Source organism: Piliocolobus tephrosceles, chromosome 3 (genome assembly GCF_002776525.5).
Source record: "Piliocolobus tephrosceles isolate RC106 chromosome 3, ASM277652v3, whole genome shotgun sequence".
NCBI classification, from domain to species: domain Eukaryota; kingdom Metazoa; phylum Chordata; class Mammalia; order Primates; family Cercopithecidae; genus Piliocolobus; species Piliocolobus tephrosceles.
The window spans coordinates 83079509-83103832 of record NC_045436.1 but is presented as its reverse complement, the minus strand read 5'-3'; the positions used below and the strand labels follow the sequence as shown (position 1 = coordinate 83103832).

General features: G+C 38.9%; 1 pseudogene; it reads right to left on the bottom strand.

The window, feature by feature from the left end:
- Positions 1-3037: 3037 nt before the first annotated feature.
- LOC111548013 lies at positions 3038-3947 on the bottom strand (annotated as a pseudogene).
- Between the last annotated feature and the right edge of the window lie 20377 nt (positions 3948-24324).

The following is a 24324-nucleotide window of genomic DNA, read 5'->3' as shown; positions in this document are numbered from 1 at the left end:
CTGCTGATCTTTGTCTTTTAATTGATGCATTAGTGTAAATGATCTAAATGCACCAACTGAAAGTTAGAGAGGAATACTATATAAACTCTAATGTAATCATTGATATATCAAGGCTTGTCTGCCATTTTATTCTGTTTTCTGTTGATTTTTCTGGTCTTTTTATTTCCCTCTTTTATTTTTTTTTTAGTCTTCCTGTATGTTACTTGAGCATATTTTAGAATTCCGTTTTGATTCATGTCTAGTGTTTTTGAGCGTATTTCTTCTGATAAAAGTTTTAGTGGTTACCCTAAGTATTACATTAGAATCTACTGGTATTAACATTTTACCAGTTTGAATGAAGTATATAAACTTTACATTCTCTATGTTTCTTTATCCTCCCCAACTTGTAAGTGTCTTAAATATTTCCTCTACACAAATTGACAACTGCATTACACAGTGTTATAATTTTTTTTCAACTGTCAAGTATAAGTTAGAAAACTGAAGAGGAGAAATTAAGTCTATTGTATTTATCCATATTTTTGTTGTATGTTTTTTCTTCATTTCTTCTTCTTTTTTTTTTTTTTTTAACAAAACAGAAGCATGTTTTATTTCAATCCTGTTGAGGGAGAGGGATGGAAAACACAAAATAAGGGGAGGGGTCTCTTTATATAATACACACATCAGGATCAACTACAATGAATAATACCCATTCCACCCCTCCCCCACCAACTCCTATGGGGGTTCCAAGGCCAGCTGAGAATAGATGGGACAAGAATTAAGACACTTTGGCACAGTAACATGGCCAATGCACCCAAAGATGGAGAGAAGAGAATTTCCCAGGGAGCAAGGCCCTGGGCCTCAGCTGCTTCCCCAGTGGAGGGGGAATGAGAAAACTTTGGCTCAGCAGGAAGGCAGTTGTCAAAAATCAGGGTTACCTTAACTGGACTCTCCAGATCATAGACTACGGGCTGAATAGAGTTAAGATGTCTATCCAGTCCATCCTGTTCTCTGCTTTCTTTAAGATCACTTCTCTTCAGGCTTGCGATTATTAAGGGTTTGCCTGCTTCTCCTCTTCATCTTGGAAGGCAGGCGGAGTAAGTGCTTATTCTGCCCTTCCTATATCTAGGCTACTTAATTACCATTTTCTTGGCTCTAAAAAGACAGAAGCCAACTAATAAGTCCGGCTTTCTTGGTGAAAGTCGGCTTGAAAGAGCTCTTGTGTTGATGAAACTGCCTCTGCAAAGTTTTTTTTTTTTTTTTTTTTTGAGCCTGCCCCTTATAGACCCTCCCTAAACTTGTTCAGACACCTCAGTTGTGTGAGATGTGGGCAGAAAAGACTTGGTCCCTCTCCAGAGTCGGATTAAGCAATCCCATCTTTGATTGGAGATGGGGATTAGAAAGCAGGTGCTAGCAGGGGAAAGGACTGGGGAAAGCAAGGCAGTTTACACTTGGTTGCAGATTCAAGCCTGTGGATTGTGAAGAGCCACCTAAGCTCCAGAGAAGAGGAAATCTCTGACACGGTAAGAACAAGTGAATATTTTAGCGGCAACCCTGTAATTCCCATAGACCAAAAGAGAATGTGTTACAAAAAAAAAAAAAAAAGACTGAGTGAGCAGAATCCAGCCCTCCATTTTCAACCATCTTCAATTTGAATAAAATTAACTCATACAGCTAATACTGCTCAAGTACAATCATGAAGACAGATGGAACTGCTGAAATTCACACTAAAACAAAGAATAGGATCAAGTGGACTGTCACCTTAATCCCAAGCACCTCCCATTTAGAGTTATCGAGAAAGTATCTTTGAAAACTTGGATTGAAGGTGAGGTCCACCACTGCCCCTTGTCCCTCAATACAATACCCTTCCAAGACAGCCTGATGAATTAATACATCTGTTTTAATTTTAATAGAAGGGAAGTTTAAAAAGGGAAAGCACTGAGATTTGGGAAAACTAGCAGCTAAAGCCAGAAACTAGGTTAAGGTCCTTGTGGCATTCCAGACTGGGAGTAGAATGGGAGAAAGAAAACAGGTGGTAGGTTCCTGCTGTCCTTTGGTTTTACATGTTTCCCCTGCCCTCCCATTTCTCCCAACAGCTTGATGCAGCTATTGGCCTGCCAGAGGGGATGTAATGCCCAGACCAACTTTGTAGTGAGCTTTTGCAGCTAACAGACTTGTAAACAGTGCCAATTGACAAAGTTTTGCTGAATATTACAGCTTGTGCCCACTCAACACACCTCTCTCTGAGATTAAAAACAAAAAAACCAAAGTAAACAAATACCGAGAAAGAATGAAGAGACACATCTTGAGTCTTGCAGGAAGGTAAAATAAAAAACTCCACATGGGCCGGGTGCGGTGGCTCAAGCCTGTAATCCCAGCACTTTGGGAGGCCGAGACGGGCGGATCACGAGGTCAGGAGATCGAGACCATCCTGGCTAACACGGTGAAACTCTGTCTCTACTAAAAATTACAAAAAACTAGCTGGGTGAGGTGGCGGGCGCCTGTAGTCCCAGCTACACGGGAGGCTGAGGTAGGAGAACGGCCTAAACCTGGGAGGCGGAGCTTGCAGTGAGCTGAGATCGGTCCACTGCACTCCAACCCGGGGGACAGAGCAAGACTCCGTCTCAAACAAAAAAAAAAAAAAAAAAAAAAAAAAACGCCACATGGCTTGGTCCCAGGCGTTCACCATGCCTAGAATGCTGCTGCTATCACCACTGTCTCCCCTCCCTGCCAGTGGTTAGGTAGAGGTAGGGGAGAAGGGTCATTTTGGACATGCTGCAAATACAGCATTTGCTGGTGTTGACACCCTCCTGGGGCTGTGGTGGCAGACTGCTGTGTCAGGAGCCCATTTCCTGGGAGTAGCAGAGGGAGCCCAGGTCCTCAAGACAGCCTGAGATGGCAGCCCATGCACCTCAGCAGGGGTACCTTGCCCCTTTTCTCCAGTACAGTTGGGCATTGAGGTTGTCTATTCCCAGTCGGTGATAAAACCTGAGCTGTTTTTCTCGTAGGTTCCCCCTCCTTTCCCCAATTTGGGGGAGTAGTGGGAGGGAACAGGGAAGGATCACTGAGGGGGCAGGGGGATACCCCTGGGATCGGTGACCTGGCCCTTTTGCAGGTTCCTCACCAGTTGTGCAAGCCAGCGTTTTGTGGTGGTGTCATCTTTTAGCACCTGGGCGAAGGTTGTGTCCTTCAGCTGGTCAGGGAGGCACTGCCTGAGTGCTTCACGTGCCCTGGGGTTATCTGCAAGTCGAAGGTAACATCTCACTACATGCTTCAGCAGACGGGCAGAACGCTCTTTGGACAGCTGCAGGACCATCTTACCCAAGATCATGGCAACATGGGAGAAACGCTCATACGTCTGACATATATAAGCCAAACAGTGTCATCTAACAAGATCTTCTGGAGGATGAATGTGGCAACTGTTTTAGAAAGTTCACTTCCAGATTCCATAATTCGCAAACATAAAGGGATAATTTCTGTTGTCAATAAAAAGTTGATTACTTCTTGTTCATCTGTTTTCACCAGGGCCCCAATAACTCCAAAGCTAGTGAGCCGAAGATACTCAAAGGGACATGTTTTGCTGACGGTTTACCAAAAGGGGTACAAAAAAAGTGGGATGTGTGCTGCAAGAAATGCTGACCTGGTTTCTGGATGTGATGCTACACATTGCAGGAATGCCAGAGCATTGCAAACTCTGTTAGACTGGTGTGCTGTCAAGGTTGGTGGGTTGAGAGATGGATAAATATTTACAATTTCCTGTAAAAGTGCTGCAGTAGTACCAAATGAATGCCACTGCATGGGTGCAAGGTCAGGAACAGATTCTAGCTTCTTAGCTCCAGCAAAGCATTTTCCCTTGTCTCAGGACTGGACAGCTCATTGATCCACTGATAGATCTTTTCTCTATCCACTTGTGCCAGTGCAGTAGGCACAGGCGCAGCCGTCGCCAGGCTGTGCATGTTGTGAGCGGCTGCCGCTCTCCTTCCACAGCCGGACGCGTTCCACCCACTTCCCCGCTTCAGCACCTCTGCGGCGGAAAATAATGAGCCGCCATAGCCGCCATCCGCCTCCGGTTCGCTCCGCCCCCTTCGCGGCCCTCTGACCTCTCACCCCTGACCCCACCCACACATTCTCTTCCCGCCTCCAGGCCATCAGCCTAGTTAACAGCTCCAGAGTATGTCCTTTGCCCCTTAAGATTTAGGACCAGAAGGACGTCCGCGACCACTGGTCCCCGCAACTCCTGGCTTTGAGCAGGTATTTCCAGAGAGCGGCATGAACTCCGTCGGACCCTCCTCCAAAGGCCAGTGAACGGCAGGAAAAGATGGACAGTCCTGGGAAGACAACTATTCTCTTCATTTCTAATGTTCCAAGATTTCTTTTTTCAGAATTTACTTTCTGTTTAGACAACTTCCTTTAGCCATTTTTTAGGGTAGGTAGCTGTTGACAAATTCTCTTAGTTTTCATTCATCTCAGAATATTTTAATTTTTTCTTCATTCATGAATAATATTTTCACCCAATAGGAAATTTTGGGTTAATTCTTTTCTTTAAACACTTTAAAATGTTGTAATGCCTAAACTTTCTTCTAGCATGTATGGTTTCTGATGAGAAATCTGCTGTCATTTGAATGGTTTTTTTCCCCCTTTAGGGAATGTGTTTTTTCTCATTGGCTGTTATCACCACTGTGTTCCAGATTCCCTGGCCAGTTTGTCTTCTTCAATCTTCCTTTCACACCTTTCAGAGTCTTCTTATTTGTTTTTTGTTGTTGCTTTTGTTTGTTTGGTTTTTGGTTTTGGGTTTTGTTGTTGTTTGTTTGTTTGTTTTGTTAAACAGGATCCGACTGTGATGCCTGGCTGGAGTGCAGTGGTGCATTCTCGGCTCATGGCAACCTCTGTCTCCCAGGCTCAAGTGATCTTCCCACCTCACCCTTATTTGCTCTTTATTTAATGTCCAGAGTTTTTAGTTGCACTGAGAGGGTGAAATAAGTAAAATCAAATCTATACTATTCTCCCCTAAGTGGGACCTCCTTAAAATTTTTATTTAAAAAGTGAAAAAATAGTCCTCTACAGCCAAAATCAAATTCCCATCATATACTTATTACTTTTACTTATTAAATTTTACTTTTACTGGATATTGTGTAATTAGAGTTTGCCTATTGCTGAATATCTCTTAATTACAAATATAATACCTAGGAAAAAGTAGCCTCTGTAAGGCCAGCATTGAAAATTATTCAGTGGTAATAAATATTACAATACATGCAGTGCAAAATACCTGGTTTTAAAAGAAGTTGTGAGCACAACCAGCCTTTTAAGTCAATTGAGTTATCAGGCCAAATTATATTTAGCTATTTCTACTCTAACTAGACTATAGACTATAGATATTCTATTCCTTGTATTTCTGTATAAACCCCTGACAAAGGTTTTGGTGCCAGCAGTGGTTCTAGAGGGGAACCAAATTTTAAGCATGAATATTCTGAATTGGTTTTCTAGAATTTCTGGAATTGGCTTTCTAATCTAATTAAAATCCAGTAATAAAGAGAGCAATGATCAATCATGGCATAACATGGCAATGGAGATATATAAAATACCTGAATTTGGTACTACCACTTATAAGAAGCAAAGAGCTGGCCAGGTGTGGTGGCTCATATCTATAATCGCAATACTTGGAAGGCTGACGCAGGAAGATTGCTTGAGCCCAGGAGTTCAGGATCAGCCTGAGCAACACAGGAAGACCTTGTATCTATAAAAAATTAAAATTATCAGGAGGTGAGCATGGCACTGCACTCCAGCCCATGCAACAAAGCAAGATCCTATAGCATAAAAGAAAGAAAGAAAGAAGCTAGCTGTCTACTTTAGAACATTTTTTAAAACTAACTAATAGAATAAGACTAGCTGGTTGCTCCTAATGTTGCTGGACCAAAAAAAAAAAAGGAGAAAAAAGAGGATGCGCTCAGGGATTCAAATTCCTCAGTGAAGAGCTTTTAAAATGACCAGAAATCTCCTATGTTTGTTCTGAACAAAACCCTTATCTCCTGCAGCTACAGGGCTGAGCTTGCTGAAAATCAAACATGGGTCCTCTCCTGTGACTGGCTAAATTACCATTCAAGATGTACTATCAGCCTCGCAGAGTGTCTACTGTTAAAATGAAGGTTGAATGGAAAGAATGAGATATTGTAAGTTGGGATGGGGACATGTGAGAAGACCCTACTGATGCTGGAGACAATAAGCTTCTAAATTCTGATGAGTCTTCTTTGACAGTGAAAGAGATCTCCTCACTCCCAGCAGTAGCAACCTTCCCACACCTTTTATTATCAGCCTTTCTATGCCTAGCTGAGTATTAACCTTGCATTGACTGAGAAAACTGTAATGGCCTCCCCTGAAGCAGTTGCCCTACAAGACAATGCTGATTCTCCTAAGGATCCACCTCCACCAAAGACCCACCTATTTGTTTCTAGACCTATAAATAGACTTGAGTTCCAGCAGGTCCCTAATGTAAGGTACAAAATGTGACCCATTAGAAGGTACATTACACTCCAAAAGAACTACCTGAGTTTTCTAATTTATACATATTACAATCTAGGAAACATGTGAGGGAATGGATTCTAAGGTGTGGAATAACCATAGAAGGAACATAAATATGGATCAGGCTAAATCTATTGATACCGGTTCACTAAGCAGAGATTTTGCATTTAAACTTGAGCTCAGGGAGCTAGAATGAACTCTAGCAGTACATTTGGTTGCTGGGCTGAAACGAACCAAAATGTGGCCCATAGTAAGGAAATTGGAAATGCCCAACCTACCTTTGTTGAATGTAGAGGAATAAATACAAACACTTAAGGAGATTAAGGAGATTAGAACGTTAGAGTGGATTTGTCATTGAAGATCTGCCCACCCATGCTGGGAGGACCCAGAAGACATATCTTACACCATTACTGTGAGAAATAAATCTGTGAGGAGAGCTTCAACATTGGGTTAAAGGGCTCAAGATTGCTCTTCTCAGTAAGCCAGAACTTACAGTGGAAACTGCACATGCTACACTGAAAAACATAAATACAATGAGAGTAATTAGATGCTAGAGTGGTAGGAGCCAAGTGAAAGCACTCAGCTATCAAAAGCATGGTGGGCATTGTTACTGTGGTGGATAACAAAGCAAAAACAGCAAGCAGAATGGTCTGATTCGTGCAGGCCTGTGTCATTAGCTAGTTAATCACGACGTTCCTAGAAGTGAAATGAATAAGAAACCATGAAATACACATTTGATCTGTATAAGCAGAAAAGTTCTAAGTCAAGTAAACAAAAGTCTAATCTGAATCAGAAAAACAGAGACATATGCCCCTTAATCTGTTTTTCTACTTTAGCCAGTTTACAGACTCAGAACACCTTGGGTGAAAGGGTAGCCAATTCCCCTTGAGGAAGAGCCCTGGTACATTGCCAAAAATATGTACAGCTAATCTTTCTCCCACCCTTCCCCAAAGGGACATACAGTTATCAGGATTTCATTGAGGAAAAGGAAACAATCAGAGTTTTTAGGGGCTCCTGGGCACTGGCTCTAAACTGACATTAATTCCTGGAGACCCAAAACATCACTGTGGCCTACTAGTCACAGTAGGAATTTATTGAGTCAGATGATCAATGGAGTTTGAGCTCAGGTCCATCTCACAGAAGGTCCACAAATCCATCCTGTGGTTATTTCTCTAGTTCTGAAAAAGCATAATTAGAATCAGCCAAGCAAGGTGGCCTACACTGGTAATCCCAGTGCTTTGGGAGGTCAAAGCTATTGGATCACTTGAGTTTGAGACCAGCCTGACCATCATGGTTAAACTCTGTCTCTACTAAAAATGCCAAAAATTAGCCAAGCATGGTGGTACTCGCCTGTAGTTCCAGCCTGTAGTTCCAGCTACTCAGGAGGCTGAGGCACGAGAATCGCTTGAACCCAGGAGGTGGAGGTTGCAGTGAGCCAAGATTGTGCTATTGCAATCCAGCCTGGGTAACAGAGTGAGGCTCTATCTCAAAAAATAAATAAATAATAGAATAAATACACTCAGCAACTGACAGAATCCCCACATTGATTCCTAATCTATGGAATGAAGGCTACTATGGGGGAAAAAATGAAAGCCACTAGAACTGCCTCCACCTAGGAAAATAGTGAGCCAAAAACAACACTGCATTCCTATAGAGACTGTAGAGATTAGTGCAGCCATAAAGGACTTGAAAGAGGCAGGGTAAAGAGGATGTGGAGAAATAGGAACACTTGTACACTGTTGGTGGGACTGTAAACTAGTTCAACCATTGTGGAAAACAGTGTGGCGATTCCTCAAGGATCTAGAACTAGAAATACCATTTGACCCAGCCATCCCATTACTGGGGATATACCCAAAGGATTATAAATCATGCTGCTATAAAGACACATGCACACATATGTTTATTGTGGCACTATTCACAATACCAAAGACTTGTAATCAATCCAAATGTCCACAGTGACAGACTGGATTAAGAAAATGTGGCACATATACACCATGGAATACTATGCAGCCATAAAAAAGGATGAGTTCATGTCCTTTGTAGGGACATGGATGCAGCTGGAAACCATCACTCTCAGCAAACTATCGCAAGAACAAAAAACCAAACATCGCATGTTCTCACTCATAGGTGGGAAATGAACAATGAGATCACTTGGACACAGGAAGGGGAACATCACACACCGGGTCCTATTGTGGGGAGGGGGGAGGCATTAGGATAGCATTAGGAGATATACCTAATGTAAATTACGAGTTAATGGGTGCAGCACACCAACATGGCACATGTATACATATGTAACAAACCTGCATGTTGTGCACATGTACCCTAGAACTTAAAGTATAATTTTAAAAAAAAAGAAAAGAAAAAGGTAGGGTAGTGGTTCCCAACACATCCCCATTCAACTCTTCCATTTGGCCTATTCAGAAGACAAATGAATCTTACAGAATGACTATAGATTATTGTAAGATCAACCAGATGGTAACTTGAATTGCAGCTCCTGTACCAAACGTGGTTTCATTACTTGCAAAAATTAACACATTCCTAGTACCTACCATGTAGCTATGGAAAAAGTATACTTTTTCTCCATATTTGTCCATAAGGCCCACCAGAAGCAGTTTGCTTTCAACTGACAAAGTCAGAAATACATCACAGTTGTATTTCACATACATATCAACTCTCCAGCCCTATGTCATAATTTAGTTCACAGGGATCTTGATCATTGTTCCCTTCCACAAGATTCCACACTGGTTCATTACATTGATGATATGTTAATTGGACACAGTAATTAAGAAGCACCAACTACTCTAGACTTAAAGGTAATATATTTTCATGCCAAAGGAAATAAAATAAATCTGACTAAAATTCATGAGCCTTCTACTCCAGTGAAATTTCTAGGGATCAGTGGTATGGGACATGTTGACATATTTCTTCTAATGTGAAGAACAAGTTGATGGATCTGGCCCCTCCTACAATAAGGAAAAGGCACAATGTCTAGTGGGCCCCTGTCAATTTTGGAAGCAATGTATTCTTCATTTGGGTGTGTTACTCTAGCCCCCTTACCTAGTGACTTAAAAAGCTGGTAGTTTTGAGTGGGATCAGAGCAAAAGAAAGCTCCCCAGTAAGTCCAGGCTGATGTGCAAGCTGCTCTCCTACTTGAGCCATATGATCGAGCAGATACAATAGTGGTCAAAAGGTAGAAATGGCAGATGGGATGCTATTTGGAGTCTTTGGCAGACCCTATTGGAAAATTGCAGGGTAGTCCTTTGGAGATTCAGCGCAAAGGTTTGCCATCTACCACAGATAATACTCTCCTTTTGAGAAACAGCTCTTGGCTTGCTACTGGGCATTAGTAGAGGCAGAATGTTTGACAATGGGCCACTGAGTAACCACGGAAACTGAGCAGCTCATCATTTACTGAATGTCATCTGACTTACCATGCCATAAAGTTGGGCATGTACAGCAGCTCTCTGTCATCAAGTGGAAGTGGTACATATATGATCAGAGCTAAGGACATCCAGAAGGAACAAGTAACATGAAGAATTGGCCCAAATGCCTTGGGCCCAAGGCATTTCACTTCAAATGGCCCAAATGTCTAACATGAAGAATTGGTCCCCACCATTGCTTCACTGCTGTCTCTTTCTGAGTCTGTATCTATGGTCTCATGAGTTGTTTTCTATAATCATTTGGCAGAGGAAGAGGAGACTCAGACCTGGTTTACAGATGGTTTTGCGTGATATAAAAGCACCACCAAAAAGACAGCAGCAGCACTACAACCACTTTCTGGAACATCACTGAAGGACAATTTCCTGGTGAAGAAAATGTCTCTTGGTGAGCAGAACTTAGGGGAGTGCACCTGGTTATGTACTTTTCTTAAAAGAAGAAATGGCTTAATTTGTGATTGTATATCAATTCCTGAGCTGGGGCAAAGGGTGGTCAGGAACTAGGAAGGAACATTATTGGAAAATTGGTGACAAGGAAATTTGGGGAAGAAGTATCTGGATAGATCTCAGAATGGGCAAAAAACATGAAGATACTTGTGTTTCGTGTGAATGCTCACCAAAGGGTGACCTCAGCAGAGGAGTATTTTAATAATCAAGTGAATAGGATGATTGTTTTTGTGGCTAGCAATCTGTCTCTTTCCCCAGCCACATCCGTCATTGTCCAGTGGGCTCATGAACAAAGTGGTCATGGTGGCAGAAATGAAGGTTAGGTATGGGCTCAGCGACATGGACTTCCACTCACCAAGGTCAACCTGGCTACAGCCACCACTGAGTGATCAATCTGCCAGCAGTAAAAAACACATATGAGTCCCTGATATGGCGTCATTCCCCAGGGTGATCAGCCAGCTACCTGGTAGCAGGTTGATTACATTGGACCCCTTCCATCATGGAAGAGCAGTGTTTTGTTCTTACTAAAACCAACATTTACCCTAGATATGGATTTACCTTCACTGCATGCAATACTGCTGCCAAATTTGTGGACTTATAGAATGTCTTACCCAGCATTATGGTATTTCACACAGCATTGCTTCTGATCCAGGAGTTCCTTTTGCAACAAAAGAAGTGCAACAATAGGCCCATGCTTCTGGAATTTCATTGGTCTCTCTATGTTCACCACCATCCTAAAACAGCTGGTTTGATAGAATGGTGGGATGTTCTTCCAAAGACTCAGTTAAGTGCCAGCTTGGTGGCAAGAACTTGCATGGTTGGGGCAAGATTCTGAGGATATGCTCTGAATCAACATCTGATAAATGATGCTGTTTCTACCATAGCCAGGGTTTACAGGTTCAGAAATCAAGGAGTGAAAACAGGAGTGATGCTGCTATTACTTGTGACCCACTAACAAAATATTTGCTTCCTATTCATGCAACCTGATATTCTGCTGGCCTGAATGTTCTAGTCTCAAAGAGAAGATACTTCTACCAGGAGACACAGCAATGATTCCACTGAACTGGAAGTTAAGGCTGCCACCTGCCCACTTTGAAATCCTCATGCCTCTGAATCAATAAGAAAAGAACAAAGTTACTGTGTTGGTGATTGATGCTAATGACCAGGGGGAAATTGAACTACTACTCTACAATGGAAGTAAGAAAAACAATGTCTTGAATGCAGCAGATCTTTTAGGATGCCTCTTAGTATTAGCATGCCCTGTGATTTAGATCAATGGAAAACTATCACAACTCAATTCAGATAGGACTACTAATGACTTAGACCTTTCAGAAAAAAAGGTTTGGGTCAATCTACCAGATATAGAACCACCACCATACAAAATGGGTAGTGGAAGAAGATAGTTACATGTACCAGCCTACAATCGTACGACAAGTTATAAGAATCTTGTAACCAGTTATAAAAATGAAGACTGTAATTGTCATGACTACTTTGTTATGAACATGTGTGTTTGTGTGTGTATCGAAAATATCTTTGTTTTCTTCTCTCTCTTATTCCCTTATCATATAACAAGATGTACTGATTTTATGTGAGTACAACATAAGTTTTACTTTACAACAAAGTTATTAAATTACAGAATATTCATAAAAAGAGTAAACAACACTCAAAGATTTACCTCTTCTATTAGGAAAGGTGCTATGATCAGAATGTTGGTGTCCCCCCAAAATTTGTGTGTTGGAACATAATGCTAAATGTGATAGTATTAAGAGGTGGGGCCTTTGGGAAGTGATTAAGTTATAGGGATCCATTTTCATGAAGGGGTTAGTGCCCTTATAAAAGAAGCTCAAATGAATTCCCTGACCCTCTCCCACCATGTGAGGGCAAGTAGGTGCTTTGAAGCAGAAACACACCCTCACCAGACATCGAATGTGCTGGTGCCTTGATCTTGGACACTCCTTTTCCAGTACTATGAGCAATACATTTTTATTGCTTATAAATTACCCAGTCTGTTATTTTGTTATAGCATTCTGAGCAGACAAAGACAGAAGAGGGAGTGTATTTTTGGTTGTATGCAGTGTAATTATATCACAGCAGAACTATGGCCTTGCTATTGTCTCTGTCTGGAGATTAAATATAATTTAAGGAGATGCATATGGGTGCCAAGTTGAAAAAGGATTAACTTGTGACAATTAGTTGTATTTGTCAACCTCTCTGGATCAGGAGATGCCTGGTCATCTGGTTAAATGTTACTTATGTTACTTCTAAGTGTGTCTATAGGGATGTATCAGAAGGAAATTAGCGTTTGAATTAGGAGAATGAGCAAAGAAATTCATCTTCCGCAATGTGGGTGGGCATCACCCAATCCATTGAGGGATTGAATAGAAGAAAAAGATGAAGTAATGGAATTTTTTATCTCTTTCTCTTTCTTTCCTTGACTGACTGCTGAGCTGGAATATCAGTCTGCTGCCTTCGATGCTTCTGGTTCTCAGGCTTTCAGACTGAGAAGGGAAATCTACACCATCAGCTCTCCAAGTCTCAAGCCTTCAAACTACACCATCAGTCTTTCTGGGTTTCAGAGGAAAGACTGCGAGACTTCTTAGCCTTTATAATCACATGAGCCAATACCTTATAATAAAATCAATCTCTTTGTAGATATAGATGATAGATACAGGTATAGCCTGTTAATGGTTTCTCTGGAGAACCATAACTAATATACCTCACTTCCCCTCAGAGTCACAAGATGGCTACCAGAGTTCTAGGTATCACATTCATACAAGACAACATCCAGCAGTACAAGAAGCAATCCCAAAATTAAAAATTAAAAAAAACTTAAAGGAAGCAATCTTGGAACTGGGCACAGTGGCTCACGCCTGTAATCCCAGCACTTGGGGAGGCCAAGGCGGCTGAATCACTTGAGGTCAGGAGTTTGAAACCAGCCTGGCCAACATGCTGAAACCCCATCTCTACTAAAAATACAAAAATTAGCTGGGCTGAGGCAAGAGAACCACTTGAACCCAGGAGGCAGAGGTTGCAGTGAGGCAAGATCATGCCACTCCTTTCCAGCCTGGGTGACAGAGCAAAACTTCGTCTCAAAATGTAAATAAATAAATTAATTTAATTAAATTAAAGAAGCAATGTCATCCTCTACATCTTTTAATGGCAGAAAGAAAATAATTTCCAGAGGCTCTCTAATAGATTTTCTTTCACATATCAGCAATCTAAATCAGAGTTTCTCAACCTCAGTGCTATGAGCATTTTGGATCTAATAATTGTTGGGAGGGGCTGTTCTGTGCACTGGGCAGTATTTGCAACGGGCATGCAAAAATATTAAAATAGTTATATTAGTACTCTATTCTTAACTTTCAAAGTTTTCATAGCACTATTGAAGCAAGTAAATACATAATTAATAGATATGATATGCTCCATTGTGCTTAAAATTTCATGACCAGAACTGTTGTAGGAGATGGCCAATAGGACGTAGGACTAGCCTGCAGCTACTGCTCAGATGAACACAGCAGCATGTGGAGACACGTCATGAACTTTTGCTCTAAGAACTACCATAGGAACACACCAGGAAAGTCAAGAGAATCCATGGACCCTTTGAAGTAACTGGATCACCACTGCAGGCTCCCCGAGATGGTGAAAACCTGTGAGTCTGCTTGCTTTCTCAACGGGGAGGCTTGTGCTCTGGGGCAAGTTCTCAGTCCTGATCACCAGTGCCTGGAAATAGACCCGGTGCTATTCAAGGGGCACAGTGGGAATGACATAGGCCTTTTGGATGGCAGGCTGCATGGGAGCTGAGTGAGGCTTGTGACTACCAGCTTTCTCCCACTTCCTTAGTGACCTGTATGACTCAGCAGAGGCAGCCATAATCCCCCTGGGAATGTAACTCCATTGGACTAGGAACCACATCCCCATCCCTTACAGCAGCTGCAGCAAGCCCCACCCAAGGAGAGGCTGAGCTCAGACACACCTATCCCTGCCCCAACCTCATGGTCTTTCTCTACCTAACCTGGTAGCCAAAGACAAAGATCATAATCTTTTGGGAGTTCTATAGCTCTGTCCACTACCTGAGACACCTGAATACCTAACCAGGTATCCCTAGAGCAAGTTAGCCTCCTCCCTATAGAACCACAGCTGATGAGCTCTTGAAAGTGCCACTTCCTGGCTGGAGGCCAACCAACAAAAAACCATCACACTAAACAAAAACACAACCAAGGACCCTCACAGAGTCCACTTCACTCCCCTGCTACCTCCACAGGAGCATGTGCTGGTATCCACAGCTGCAAAACCTGAAGACAGATCACATCGCAGAGCTCTTTGCAGACACTCCCTAGTACCAGCCCAGAGCCTAGTAGCTCTGCTGAGTGCCTAGACCAAGAACTACAGTTCAGCTCTCAGGGAGCCCCATTCCTAGGGGAATGGGGAGAATACCATATCAAGGGAGCACCCTGTGGGAAAAAAGAATCTTAACAGCAGCCTTTGAATCCCAGATCTTACCTCTGACATAGTCTACCCAAATAAGAAGGAACCAGAAAAACAACTCTGGAAATATGAGAAAACAAGGTTCTTTAATGCCCCCAAAGGATCACACCAGGTCACCAGCAATGGATCCAAACCAAGACAAAATCTCTGAATTGCCAGAAAAAGAATTCAGAAGGCCAATTATTAAGCTATCAAGGAGGCACCAAAGGAAGGTGAAGGCCAACTAAATAAATAAAAAAACATGATACAGGATATGAAAGGAATAAATTCTTCAGTGAAATAGCATAAATAACAATCACAATTTCTGGAAATCAAGGACACATAGAAGTGTAAAATGCACTAGGAAGTCTCAGCAACAGAATTGAAAAAGCAGAAGAAAGAACTTCAGAGCTGGAAGACAAGGCTTTCTAATTAACCCAATCCACTAAAAACAAAGAAAAAAAGAATTTTTAAAAATGAACAAAGCCTCCAAGAAGTTTGGAGCTATGTTAAACATCTGAACCTAAGAATAATTGGTGTTCCCAAGGAAGAAGAGATATCTAGAAGTTTGGAAAATATATTTGAGGGAATAATTGAGGAAAACTTCCCCAGCCTTGCTAGAGATCTAGACATCCAAATACAAGCAGCTCAAAGAACACCTGGGAAATTCATCACAAAGAGATCATCACACAGGCACATAGTCATCAGGTTATCTAAAGTCAAGATGAAGGAAAGAATCTTAAGAGCTCTGAGGCAAAAGTATCAGGTAACCTACAAAGGAAAAACTAGCAGATTAACAACAGATATCTCAGCAGAAACCCTACAAGCTAGAAGGGATTGGGGTCCTGTTTTTTGTTGTTCTTGTTTTGTTTTGTTTTGTTTTGTTTTTGAGACAGAGTCTTGCTCTGTTGGCCAGGCTGGAGTGCAGTGGCATGATCTCAGCTCACTGCAACCTCCACCTCCTGGCGTCAAGCAATTCTCCTGCCTCATCCTCCCGAGTAACTGGGATTACAGGTGCCTGCCACCACGCCTGGCTAATTTTTGTATTTTTAGTAGAGACGGGGTTTCACCATGTTGGCCAGGCTGGTCTTGAACTCCTGACCTCAGGTGATCCACCCGCCTCGGCCTCCCAAAGTGCTGGGATTATAGGCATGAGCCACCGGGCCTGGCCTGGGGTCCTATTTTTAGCCTCCTTTATCAGCCAAGAATTTTGTATCCAAGGAAACTGAACTTCATAAATGAAGGAGAGATACAGTCTTTTCTAGACAAACAAATACTGGGAGAATTTGCCACTACCAAGCCAGCACTACAAGAATTGCTAAAAGAAGCTCTAAACCTTTAAACAAATCCTTGAAATGCACCAAAATAGAATCTCCTTAAAGCATAAATCTCACAGAACCTATATAACAACAGCATAATGGAAAAAACAAGGTGTTCAGGAAACAAATAGCACAATGAATAGAATAGTACCTCACATTTCAATACTAGCATTAAATATAAAGTGCTTAAATGCTCTATTTAAAATATACACAATGGCAAAATAAATAAGCATTCACCAACCAAATTTCTGCTGTCGTCAGGAGACTCACCTAACACATAAGGATGTACATAAAGTAGAGGTGGAAAAAGATATTCCATGCAACTGGAATAGTGAACAGGGGTAGTTACTCTTATATCAGATAAAACAAAATTTTAAGCAACAGCAGTTTAAAAAGACAGAGACATCATATAATGATAAAAGCACCAGTTTAACAGAAACATATCACAATTCTAAATATATATGCACCTAACTCTGGACTTCCCAGATTTATAAAACAATTACTACTAGACCCAACAAGTGAGATAGGTGGCAACACAATAATAGTTGGGGACTTCAATACTCCACTGAGAGCACTAGACAGGTCATCAAGACAGAAAATCAACAAAGAAGCGTGGACTTAAACTATACCCTATAATAAACAAACATAACAGATATTTACAGAACAGTCCACCCAAGAACTGCAGAATATACATTCTATTCATCAGCACATGGAAGAATAGACAATCTAAGGTCATACCTCACATAACTGGAGAAACAAGAACAATCCAAACCTAAACCCAGCAGAAGAAAAGAAATAACGAAGATCAGAGCAGAACTAAATGAAATTGAAACAAAAATAATACAAAAGATAAATGAAACAAAAAGCTGGTTCTTTGAAAAGATAAATAAAATTGATAGACCATTAGTAAGATTAACCAAGAAAAGAAGAGTGAAGATCCTAATAAGCTCAATTAGAAACAAAACAGGAGATTACAACCAATACCACAGAAATACAAAAGATCATTCAAGGCTACCATGAACATCTTTATGCATATAACCTAGAAAACCCACAGGAGATGGATAAATTCCTGGAAATATACAACCCTACTAGATTAAAGCAGTAAAATACAGAATCTCTGAACAAACCAATAACAAGCAAGAGACTGAAATGGTAATAAAAGTCCAGGACCAGATGGATTCACAGCTGAATTCTATCAGATATTCAAAGAAGAATTGGTGCTAATTCTATTGACACTATTCCACAAGATAGAGAAAGAGGGAGTCCTCCCTAAATTATTCTATGAAGCCAGTATCACCCTAATACCAAAACCAGGGAAGGACACAACAAAAAAGAAAACTACAGACCAATATACCGATGAACATGGATGCTGAAATCCTCAACAAAATACTAGCAAACTGAATACAACAGTATATCAAAAAAATAATCCACCATGATCAAGTGGGTTTCAAACCAGGAATGCAGGCATGGTTTAACATACATAAGTTGATAAATATGATACACTACATAAACAGAATTAAAACCAAAAATCACGTGATCATCTCAATAGATGCAGAAAAAACATTTGATGAAATTCAGCAACTGTTTATGATTAAAACCCTCAGAAAGATAGGCATAGAGGGGACATACCTTAAGGCAATAAAAGCATCTATGACAAACCCACAGCCAACATTATACTAAATGGAGAAAGGTTGAAAGCATTCCCCCTGAGAACTGGAACAAGACAATAATTCCCACTTTCACCACTTCTATTCAACACAGTACTAGAAGTTCTAGCCAGAGAAATCACACAGAAGAAAGAAATAAAGGGCATCCAAATTGGTAAAGAGGAAGTCAAACTGTCACTATTTGCTGATGATATGATTGTATACCTAGAAAACTCTAAAGATTCACCAAAAAGCTCCTAGAAATGATAAATGAATTCAGCAAAATTTCAGGATACAAAATTAATGTACACAAATCAGTAGCACTGCTACACACCAACAGTGACCAAGCTGAAAATCAAATCAAGAACTCTACCACTTTCATCACAACTTCAAAAAATAAAATAAAATACTTAGGAATATACCTAACCAAGGACATGAAAAACCTCTACAAAGAAAACTACAAAACACTGCTGAGATAATTCATAAGCAACACAATATTGATTCCACCCATTCCATGCTCATGGATGAGTAGAATCAATATTGTGAAAATGACCATACTACCAAAAGCAGTCTACAAATTCAATATAATTTTCATCAAAATACCACCATCATTCTTCACAGAACTAGAAAAGACAATTATAAAATTCATATAGAACCAAAAAAGAGCCTGCATAGCCAAAGCAAGACTAAGCAAAGAGAATAAATCTGAAGACATCACATTACCCAGCTTCAAACTATACTATAAGCCATAGTTACCAAAACAGCAAGGTACTGGTATGAAAAATAGGCACATAGACCAACAGAACAGAATAGAGAACCAAGAAATAAAGCCAAATACTTACAGTCAATTGATCTTCTACAAAGCACACAAAAACATAAAGCGGGGAAAGGACACTCTATTTAACAAATGGTGCTGGGATAATAGGCAAGCCACATGTAGAAGAATAAAACTGGATCCTCATCTTTCACTTTATACAAAAATCAACTAATTGCTAGATAGATCAAAGACTTAAATCTAAGACCTGAAACCATAAAGACTCTAGAAGTTAACATCAGAAAACCCCTTCTAGACATTGGCTTAGGCAAATACTTCATTACCATGAACCCCAAAGCAAAAGCAACAAAATCAAAGATAAATAGATGATACTTATTTCAACTAAAAAGCTTCTGCACAACAAAAGAAATAACCAGCAGAGTTAACGGACAATCCACAGCATGGGAGAAAATCTTCACAATCTATACATTTGACAAAGGACTAATATCCAGAATCTACAATGAACTCAAAGCAGCAAGAAAAACACAAACAATCCCATCAAAAAATGGGGTTGAATAGACAGTTCTCAAAGGAAGATATACATATGGCCAACAAGCATATGGAAAAATGCTCAACATCACTAATTATCAGGGAAATACAAATACCACCTCACTCCTGCAAGAACGACTATAATAAAAAAAATAACGGATGTTGGCATGAATGCAGCAAAAAGGGAACATTTTTATACTGTTGGTGGAAATGCAAACTAGTACAACCATTATGGAAAACAGTGTGGAGATTCCTTACAGAATTAAAAGTAGATCTACTGTTTGATCCAACAATCCCACTTCTAGGTATCTACCCAGAGGAAAAGTCAATATATGAAAAAGATACTTGCACATGCACGTTTATAGTAGCACAATTTGCAATTGCTAAGATATGGAACCAGCCCAAATGCCCATCAATCAACTAGTGGATAAAGAATATGTGGTATATGTATACCATGGAATACTACTCAGCCATAAGAAGGAACAAAATAATGGCATTCACAGCAACCTGGATAGAATTGGAGACTATGATTCTAAGTGAAGTAACTCAGGAATGGAAAACCAAACATCATACATTCTCACTCCTGTGTGGGAGCTAAGCTACGAGGATGCAAAGACATAAGAATGATACATTGGATTCTGGGGACACAGGGGAAAGGATTGGGGGGTGGCAAGGGATAAAAGACTACACATTGGGTATAGCATACACTGCTCGGGTGATGGAGGCACAAAAATCTCACAAATCACCACTAAAGAATTTATTCATGTAACCAAACACCACTTGTTCCCCAAAAGTTTTATTGAAATAAAAAAAAAAAGTTTTTAAAAAGTTTCATGACTAACATATACTACAAATCACATAAAATATTAAACCAGAAGTTATATTTGAGTAAACTATTTGATATATGGAAAATTAAGTAGAATTCAGGTTGAGTAAAATACACATTTTCTAAAACATTTATTTTTTCCTCATGGGTAATGGGGACCAGACATTCTCTATCAGTAAGAGGGCTCTAACAAGAAAAAAAAAATGACATTTTTATTGTAGACAAGAAGATTTAATCTTTTTAGACCACAAAGAAAGACATATAAGTTTTCTACCTGGAATAATATTATGACAGAGTCAAGTATAGAAAAAATGCTAAACTTTTCAAAATAATTGCTGAACTCATGCTTTCGTGATTTTATTATTTCTAGAATTATGTTTTTAAAAATTTTAATGAGTCACTAAGGTCAATAAAAATTTTGCTTATCCATTCTTTTTTGTAGCCATAAAGATATTAGATGAAAGATTATGTACTATCTCTAAATCTTTCAGAGCAGCAGTATTGAAAGTGAATAATAACATTCATTACAGGTTGCTGTACAGATTCACGAAAGAAGAAAGGAGTAAAAGAAACCTGAAACCATTTTCAGTTACAAATTCCAGATATAAATTGAGTGAGTCTCAGTGACACGTGCCGTGAAAACACAAAGCCTAATATGACACATAATTTCTGTGCTCAATTTAAAATTTAGAGAAATAAAAACAAACCACATAAAAGCAAGTGACTAATATGAGAGTGCAATTATGTTAAATGTAAATATTGTGCTAGTGACTCTAAGTAAAGGTCAGCAAACAAAACAGGTTTCTAGCTTTCACTCTTCTTTAAAAGCAGAGAATTACCTGAAGACTATATTTGGGGTTATGATGTATGAAAGATGAAAGCAGAATTCTGAAAACTTGGGAAGTAGAAAACCACAAATAATTATTTCAAAAGAATACAAAATAAAATCACAGCGTCAATTATTAATCACAGGGAGTAACCAGAAAGGGGCACAAAAGCAATTATCATAAGCTGACTAGCTTGAAACACCAGAGTACTGCAAACATCCTGCCCCAACTTCAAGTAAGATATTTTAAATGAACTGCTAAATACATACAAATTAAGTCTATGAAGGAAATTTTGGTGGAAATAAGTAAATAGCAATAAAAGTGAGTGAAGAGAGTGCCAAATGTTATGGAAGTTTGTCCTATTAAAAACACTGTAAGAAATATTTCCCTTACTCTTTAATTTTGCTACTTACCATGGTATTTTATTTTAATATTTTAGACAAATAGAAAAATTTGTATTTCATGTAAAGTACTGATGAATAAGACTAAAATACCAACCACCCATTCAAGACAACCTGCTTCATTCAATTAAAACCTTAAATGTTATTACTGCAAAGCAAAATGTAACCATATGTACTACAGAGATATATATATGAGTACAGACTTCATATTAAAACAGTGAATGACCTGCTATATACTTTATTTTTGCTATTTACTGCCACAATTCAATCCAACAGAGATTTATTGAGCATTTATTATGGGCCAGGCATTGTGTCAGATACGGAGGTGTAGAGATAAACCAACAAATTAATATGGTGCTTCTAAATTCTCTAGCATCAGTTTTCATCCCATGATTTTCCACACCAACTTCTTTACATTTCATTCAACTGAAACCACATTTAACCCAATATAAAGTAACCTAATAAAAAGCATTTGAAGATGCTTATCTCAGTTTAGATTTGATCTGAATATTTTTCAATTTCAGCGAAATAGGCAAAATAACCCAAATATAAAATGCAAACTAAAGTATTGCAAGTTTTACTTCCATATTGCATCTTACACAAATAATCATCCTCTTTAAGCTTTCTTCTTTTAAACTCATTCTCTAACATACACACGCATATACATAAACACATATACACACAACTTTAATCTACATTTAATTTTTCAGGCATCAATCATTCTGAGCTAATTAGCTACACATAATCTCAACACTTTCATTCGTCATTTAAATTATTTTAAACCTAAAATCATGATATCAGAAAATGAGTATTAAGCATGAATTGAGACAACCCAATGATTTTGCAGGTAAAATACATCAAGTAATTTGGGCTCACTCACATGACCAGCTGTTGGCAGAGTTGGGGTTCTTCTTGCTCTTATTCCAATTCTCTTTCCACCAGCTACAATGTCTCTCTGTACACATCTTGGTGTACTCTTATCCTGGTTTCTTCATTCTTAATATCGTTTCTGAGAGTACTGGCATACTTGCTATAAGCCAAATAAAACATTCCTATATTAATTACTTTATAGTGACACTTCTTATACCAAAAGATTAAAAATATCTACAGAGAAACCAACAATATCCCCAGATAATAATTTAATCATAGCAATTATTAAATGTCTTGCATTATCCATTGATAAAGACTTTTGTTTTGCAAATGGCCTTTAATTTTAGTTTCTTTCTTCCTAATAGTCCAAAATTAGTTGTAGCTACAATTTAGCACACTTTTCACTGTTGCACTTCAGTCCTTTCAGAAATCTTAGCCCATAAAGCTTTTTTCTAAATATTAGGATGAAAATTCTAAGGACTGATTAACCACTCACTATAAAAGACAACACTGATAAAATACTAGAAAACCCAGCAGGGTGCAGTGGCTCATGCCTGTAATCCCAGCACTTTAGGAGGCCAAGGCAGGCAGATCATGAAGTCAGGAGATCGAGACCATCGTGGCTTACACAGTGAAACCCTGTCTCTACTATAAATACAAAAAATTAGCTGGGCATGGTGGCATGCACCTGTAATCCCAGCTACTCGGGAGGCTGAGACAGGAGAATCACTTGAACCCAGGAGGCAGAGGCTGCAGTGAGCAGAGGTCATGCCAGCGCACTCTAGCCTGAGCAATAAAGCAAGACTCCATCTCAAAAAAAAAAAAAAAAAAAAAAAAAACTAGAAAACCCAAGTGTATTTTCTAAATATGTAATATATTCAAATATTCTCCAATATATAAGAGAAAAATTTCATTCAATAAGTATTTATTGAATGCATACATTTTACGTGGTATATCATTAATATAGTCAAATCTATGCATCTATAGTCATTTAGCATATGCACTTTAAGTATCAATTCAAAATTGATGAAATAGGAAACAGAAAAACAGTAAAACCAACATATAAATTAAAATCTGCTACTTGGACACATTTTTAAAATAGAAAATGATTTAATAAAAATAAAAGAGCATAAATACACAAAATAAGAAACAACAAAGGCCAAATAACCATATAAATCAATTTTTTGTTTTGAAAACTGTATTATGAAACTATAATCAAATACATTTTAAAACTTGAGTGAAATGGAAAATTTTCTAGTGATTACAATGTAACATAACTAACTGAAGAAAGAAGAAATGTAAAACTGTAAACAAGCCAATTACCATCAAAAAAATAGAAAAAAAAAGATAAAAGAGCTACTCCTTAAAGGGCACCAGACTCAAATGTTTCTGGGGAGAGTTCTACTCAATATTTTTAGTTCACACAATTCTAGTGTTATTTAAACTGTTTCAGAGCATATACAAAAGGGAGAAAAAAACAAATTCAATTTAAAGATGCAGGGATAATACTGATACCTTAAGTTACAAGGTTTACACAAGAATAAAAACTACAAACTAATATTACTTATGATTATGAATGTAAAAATTACACATAATATATTGGCAAATGTCATCCAGCAGCACACTAGAAGGAAAACACAGGATGACCAAGTAAGTTTATTCCAGGAATGCAAAAATTGTTCAATATCATGAAATCCTAATAGCTCAATGGAGAGAAAAATCATACAATTATCTCTACAGGTATAGAAAATGCATTTAGCATAGTTTAGCAGCAATTGTCGATTTTAAAAAAGAAGAAAATAGTTAATAAAACAGGACTCACTAGATGCTTTTTTAATATGATCTTATCCTTAAGGGAAGAACATTGGATGAATTTTTACATAAGGTCATCTGCTTACTATTACCATTGCTGTTTAATATTTCAAGGAATTAGATAGGTGATTAGATACACATTCTAAAAAGCACCTACCAACACCAAGGAGGAAAATGAGTCGGACACAGGACAAAGAATTCTATAAACCAAAAGGAGAGTTAGAAGGCCATTGCAATAACCCAGGTATAAAATCACAAATGCCCGAACTAACGTAGTGAAAATTGGAATGGAGAGCCACAAGAATTAAAATTATATAAGGTGAATTCAGTAAGGCTTCATTGTTGATGGAATAAAAGAGATTAGTCCCAGATACTTGGACTAGTTGGCACATCATAGAGTTATTGATTAAGATAGAGAACACAGGAGGATATTTGTATGAGGAAATTGCTTCAGTCTTTAAAAAATCGAGTTAGAAGAAA